Consider the following 6945-nt stretch of genomic DNA (forward strand, 5'->3'; position numbering starts at 1 on the left):
TGGTGGAGCCCTTCGATTTCTCTTTGTTCTCCCCTCTGGTGGTGGATCAGAGGCTCCAAACTTGGACCCCGGTCCCCAAGCGGTCTCTGTAGTTGCACCCAGGGCCTCAAGGCACAACTCCACAATCAAATCTGATTTCCCACTGGTACCCCGGGAGTCCCCTCCATCTTTTTTACTCTTGCTGCCCCTGGATCACTTCATCCCCTGCTCCAAACTGAAAATCAAAGTCCTGCCACAAGTCTTTATCTGGGGGCCCCTTCTTCAAGAACAGCTGGCCCAGTCACCCAAGCTGACAGCCACGTACTCCCCTCTCTGCTTATTCCCAATCTCTCTCGTGCCCCTCATGGGCCCAAATAAAGGCAGGTAACACAGCATCTCTTGCTCCCCAAACTCACAGGACTCTGGCGGCTGGGGCCTGCTTAAGACCTGCGCTCAGTAGAGGGACTGGTCCCATCCCACAAGGCCATCTTGGGGCACCCAGAAGGCAAAGTCTTGGGAGGGTTTAATCTCACCCAGTTCAGTAGGCACTACCCTGGTGCATGCCCACGGATGGCCAACTTTCTCCACCACCACTTCCTCAGATACCAGCTGCTCTTCCTGCATGCTCACACATGCCTCCCTTTCCTTCTGCTGCCCCCTTCTTCTGGCATTCTGCAGGCACTAGTTCTTCTTGCTCACGCATGCCCACCTCTTCCATCTCCTCCTGCACCGCTGGCGCACATGGAGTGAAGAGGTCGATGAGCAGCAGCTCTTCACCTCCATCTTGCAGTTTGCTCTCCGCTCACTTTCCTCCTGCATCCCTTCTTCCACAACAGGCTCCCAGGGGGTTGAGACATCGATCAGAAGCAGCTCCTCAGCTCCAGCCAGCTTGCCCTTCTCCATAAGAGCCAACTCCTAGGGGCTGCGGGCACTTCAGCCCCCACAATAAAATATTTGAGGGGGCTGGGCCCCCCAAAGTTGATGCATTCAAATGGTGTGCATGCACTGTGTCATGTGATCAGTTATGTGGGGCGGGGCTTACCTGGGTCCCCCACAATGTTTTATTCAAGTTGGCACCCCTGTCCTTTGCGGAGACGTCATCTTCCCCCTTCCTTTCAGCTACTGACTGCCTCTGTTTGCGGTCCCAGCCCCTCTTTGCCCACTCCTTCCAACTGGGTGCCTTGCAGGAGGGTTCCTGGGTCACTTTCAACCTCCTGTAGCATCTCACACAGCATGGCCCTCACCTCGCGTGGAGTCACGCTTTCCTCTCCCTGGAGACTTATCACCCACTTTGCCACCAGGGAAAGAACCAGGGCAAAAAGAAAGAAAGAAAAGCACTTGGACACAGCTACTTTCTGGCAGAATTTAATGAGGGTCTTGCATCAGGACCAACACAGGGCTTTGTCAAGGCGTTGTGCAAAGACTGCAGGAGTAGGTTCATCAAGGACATAACAGGAAAAGTATACGTCAACTTGCACATAATCTGATTTGGGGTTTTCTTAGAAACTTGGAAGGAGCTATAAGCCAGTTTCAGCAGAAAACCAACTTCTGCTTTGCAAAATGTCTTGGTCAGAAGGGTGGGCGAAGCAGTTGTTGGCATCTGTCTGTCTCTGGAGACAATGGAGGAATGAGGCTTTGGGAGTGAAGTAAAACTGTTGGAAGGTTGCAGCGCCTGCTGTGGCTGTAGAAACCGATACAGGAGAAGCATGTTTTGTTGCAGCTGGGGCAGATGGAGACGTCTGGTTGTGCTGCTGCAGATGCGCCATGGCCTTTCTTCTCTCTGCGCTCCTCCCAGCGATCATTCCTCCTCTGGTCACTGCAATGAATGTACAACCTGACTGTCTGTCTCCAGGTGCTGTCGTCAAGGGAGTTCCACATGGGTGGGTGGGTTTGATGTTGCCAGCCTTCATGTCACATTTGCAGACATCTTTGTAACACAGAGTTGGAGAAGCAGTATAGACACCAGAAGCTGTTTCCAGCCTTCCTCCTCCTTCTCCCCCCGCTTCCCCTGCTCTTTCACATCTCACTTATTCCAGCACCACTCCCATACCCTCCAACATTTTTGCCCCCAAAATTGGGGCGTCAAAAGGGGTGCACCTTCCAGTCCAGTGCTCTGGCGCTTGTCAGCTGGGTTGCGCCAGAGCCCTGGTGTGACCCTGCTGACCTGTGCCAGAATGAGCATGTTTTGCAAGACATTCAGGGCTTCTAATAGGGAAGCCCAGTTCTTTTGGGCACTCCATGTTCAGCCCCAATCTGTGGAGAAGGCCATCCATGGGAGCTGCCATCAGCAAACTGGGTACTGTAGCCCCATGGATAATTGAGACTGAAGCTTCTTTCTGTGAGAGTCTTAAGTCCTTCTTGGCTAAACCAAGGGGAGGATATAGGAAGATAATCTAAAAGGTGGTGGTGGGGATGTCACACAGGGGACATTCCCAGCCCTATTTGGAGATGCCAGTGGGAACTGAGCCTGTGACCTTGTGTGGGCAAAGCATGGGCTCAACCACTTTGCTCTAATCTTTCTCCTAATATCAGAAGAATAGGCAGCAAGTCTCTCAGCAGAGGCAGGTTTATCAGTATGAGGAGCAAGCACTGAGGCCCAGGGCTTTATAGGGCCTGGTGTGCTGGGACTGACTGGTTGGGAGCAGCTGATGGGATGCTCTGGAAAGTTGGCACTGTAGCCTAGAAGCTCCAGTCTGCTGGGTTTGCAGAGGGAGTGAGGAGCATGGTAGAGTAATAATAATAATAATAATAATAATAATAATAATAATAATATATTATTTATATCCTGCCCATCTGGCTGGGTTTCCCCAGCCACTCTGGGCGGCTTCCAACAAAATATTAAAAATACATTAATACACCAGTCATTAAAAACTTCCCTAAACAGGGCTGCCTTCAGATGTCTTCTAAAAGTCAGAGAGTTGTTTATTTCCTTGACATCTGATGGGAGGGGGTGCCACAAGGTGGGCGCCACTACCGAGAAGGCCCTCTGCCTGGTTCCCTGTAACCTCACTTCTCGCAGTGAGGGAACCGCCAGAAGGCCCTCGGAACTGGACCTCAGTGTCTGGGTAGAACGACGGGGGTGGAGATGCCCCTTCAGGTATACTGGGCCAAGGCCGTTTAGGGTTTTAAAGGTCAGCACCAACACTTTGAATTGTGCTCGTAAACGTACTGGGAGCCAATGTAGGTCTTTCAAGACCGGTGTTATGTGGTCTTGGCGGCCACTCCCAGTTACCAGTCTAGACCAATGCATTTTTCTGTCTGAAGTGAAGGAGAAGTTTGTGTACACCCACACCCACCCACACCCACACCTTACATACAAAAGCTGACTGGAGCAGCAGCTGAATCTTGTTTCAGTGCTGGTGAAGGGCAGCGTCTTCTAACGACTGAGGCAGGAGGCTACCTGAAGGGTGCAGGGCAGGTCACATGGCCTAGTGAGGAATGGCTGGGGATTCTACAAGGAAGAGTCAGGGGCCTGCTGTTATGACCTCCTCCAGAGGATGTTGCCTCCCTCTGCCTAATGGTAGAGCCAGCCGCTACGTTCAACACAAGCCCCAACATGTGAGTGTGTGTGTGCACACGTGCATGGACACAAACACACACCCTTTCTCTTTCACACACTGTTATTTAATCCCTGGCAGGAAATGTGCCATTGCTGCTGCCACAGCATGCCCCTGACAGTTCCCTTGCCCAGTTAGTCAATATGAGATTATAAAAAGGGCGTGAAATTCAGGCATTAACATTTACCCAGAGCAGTTTTTGTTTAGTTAGCTGTGGCATACCTGCTGGGGCTTGTGAGAGTCCCCTGGAGGCTTCAGGTGCAGCCTAAGTCCCGTGAGGTGTGCCCTTGCCCACCAGGCAGCAACATGCAGGATGCTTGACCATATATTCAATAGGCAATGTGATCTAGCTGTCCTTTGTTCCAGGTCTCTTATTCAGGGCTGCAAGGTGTGGTGGAACAACACCCCATGTAAACCTATAATCTACATGGGGAAGTGCTGTAGCTTAATGGCAGAGCATCCGACTCACATGCTGAAGGTCCCAGGTTCAATCCTTGGCATCTCCAGGTGGGGTTGAGAAGGTCTCCTGCCTGAAACGCTGGAGAACTGCTGCCAGTCAGTGTAGGAAATAGAAAGCGAGATGGACCATATTGTCTGACTCAGTATAAGGTAGCTTCCTATGTACGTTTGTTCATTCCATCAGCCCAGCCCTTTAAATTTCAGATCCCTCCTTTCTTCCATCAAGAAAATGGTGATGTGCAGGGGGGGCTTCCCAAGCTGTCTCCACTCCAGATCTGCTTCTCTTCAACAAGGCAGCTGCATCCCGATGGCCCACAATAACATTTTGCTGCCTGGAGCAAAGGACAACATTTGGCTGCCTTGACCTCCCCACAGCCCTCATTGGCGGAGAGTGGAATGTTACACCAACCCTGGTGACAGAGCAGTGTCCCCCACCTCATCAAGCTAGTTTAGGGGGACACTTCTACTCTAGGGTTACCAGACGTCCCCGGTTTCTGGGGACAGTCCCCAGATTTGCAAATCTGCCCCTGGGAAATGTGGCAGTGGCAGCCTCAGCAGCCCAGAGCCAGAGTATTGTACACAACACATCGCATAGGGACTTCCGGAAAGGAAAAATGGCAGGCGCCATGACCATGAGCAGCTCCTGAAGCCAGACAGAGCCAACTATGCTACCAGGCTGGCTCCGGGCTGCTGACTGCCGCTGCCGCCAACACTGCCAAAGGGGAACTGGGGGCGTCTGGTGGTGCAGATCTCCTGCCCCCTGCCCCCTTTGTTTCGACTGATTGGGGGAGGCTCGGGTTGCGGGTGGGCGCCTGTTGCCCAGTTTTTTAAAAACTCTGCGCATTTATGTTTCACAGGGTGCGAAAGAAGGGCTTGGCACCTTTATACAATATGCATGTGTGCTTGGGCCCAGGGTCTTTTGCCTCACCATCCCCACTACTGACTCCCTGTTGCTACTCAGCTTCAAAAAATAAGTGTCCCCGGATTCATTGAAAAAAATCTGGTAACCATATTCTACTCCCTTGCCCTCCAGCACCTCGCTGCCACTGCCCACCCCATGGCCTCTGCGACCTGAAGCAGCTGCTTTACTCTACCTAATGGTTTCATTTCATTGCAAACTGATTACTGTCTGAAAGATCTCAAGGCAATTTACAGTAGATAAACACATAAGGGTGTATCAGAGGTACACACAGTAGGAGAGGGTCTTCTCGGTGGCTGCTCCCAAGCCTAGGAACTCCCTTCCTAGAGAACTTTGGTGGTTGTCTTTTCGCTGGCAGGCGAAGCAACAGGCTTTTGGGAACTGACTGTATGGAAAGGGCTTGTGCTGTGATGTTTCCATTGTAACAATCGGTATGTTTTAATAGAGAGTGAGTGTGTAGTCCCGTCCCCCTTGGTGTCTAATTGTTTTTTAATGGTAGCTAATATCTGAAGGAGCAATTGACTCATGCCCCAGCCACACTGTTCACTGGACCATCTAATACTCCTCCCCATCCCTCACCCAAGAGGGGGCCAGATTGATATCAGAGCAAGCTCTCAGCCTGGGGGATGTTGAACTCCTTCTATCCACTCATTTGCAGCTACAGAGTCACAACATGCCTGAGTCTGCACAACTGATAAAGGGACCTTCAACACTGGTAGCAGATGCAGACATCAACCTCACACTCAAGGCAGCTCTGAAGGTCACCATGAACTCGGTTGGGCCAGCCCTCATGCCTGGGACCCCTTGCCTTGGTTACTGTGTGTATTGGGCTTTGACACCAACTTTGTTTCAGAAAAATCTTCAGGGCCCTTTTGCCCAGGTTTCTCACTATAAGGCAGCAGGAGCGGGTGGCAGCAGTTTGCATTTACTGGGTAATAAGCAGACTTATTTTTGGATTAGGGAATGTCTCTGGGTGAGGCCTTTACAGGAGGCAAAATCTTAGAGGGAGAGGTCGTGGCAAGTACCCAAAAGGCTATCCGAGGCAATAATGATTCCCCTTCTGTGTAACATTTTATGAGCTCCTGGGAATCACGCAGTGTCACAAAGGGAGATGCAGGCAAGGTACACAGGGAGGAGTGAGAGAGTCATAATCCTTTAAGACCGTAATTACCCTTTTATGCTGGGCCTGTTTCCTTTTACTGCTGCTTTTCTTCTTAGGGCTGCTAACTTAAATAAAGGAAAGGTGATTTATGGTCACAGTGCAGTGTGTTAAAGGGCGTGGGGATCTTCCTGTGCCCTTGCATGCTGGGAATGCTATTTAAGCCATATTCTCTAAGGACCACAGGACCCAAGCATCTGACCATTCAGATTCTGTTTCTATCACCAGTGTCCAGGACCTGAAAACCAGGCTCAAGCAATGCCAACTTTTGCCCTGAACCCAGAGCTCCTCCTTGGGCTCTGGGATCCCATCCTGCTCAACTCTCAACTGCCAGATTATTCCAGGCTTGGCTCTGAGGGACTCCAGGGCTAGGCCCTCCTTTACCTCCAAGTCCCACCTCCTGACTTTGACATCAAGTGCTGGCAGCGTCATTTCATGCTGCCTCAGATTTCAAGTCGTCCTACTCTTTGGGGTCATCCCCCGTTGGAGACTCTGGTCTTCCTCCTTAACCCGCTGCTACTGTTTCTCCTCCAGGCCTGGAAAACTGAGCTTGGTGGTACCATCTAGGCTGCAGTACCAGCCAGTGTGCACATTCCATCAGCTGAGCTCCTCTTGCACCAGGCTCTATTCTGGCCCATCAGGCCCTGTAACAAAACCTGCTGCTAGTGCTGGCCAACTTGGTGCTCTCTTGATGTTGCTGAACTCCAGCTCCCACCATCCCTGGCTGGTGAGCATGCTGGCTGAGGCTGGTGAGAGCTGGAGCTGAACAACATCCGCAGGGCACCTTCTTGGCTACCCTGCCCTACATGTGCCAAGCCAGCTTTGGAGGCTCAGCGCGCTATCCTGCCCACATGTGAGACCAGACTGCTGGG

This window comes from Podarcis raffonei, chromosome 14 (assembly GCF_027172205.1).
Source record: "Podarcis raffonei isolate rPodRaf1 chromosome 14, rPodRaf1.pri, whole genome shotgun sequence".
Lineage (NCBI taxonomy): Eukaryota > Metazoa > Chordata > Lepidosauria > Squamata > Lacertidae > Podarcis > Podarcis raffonei.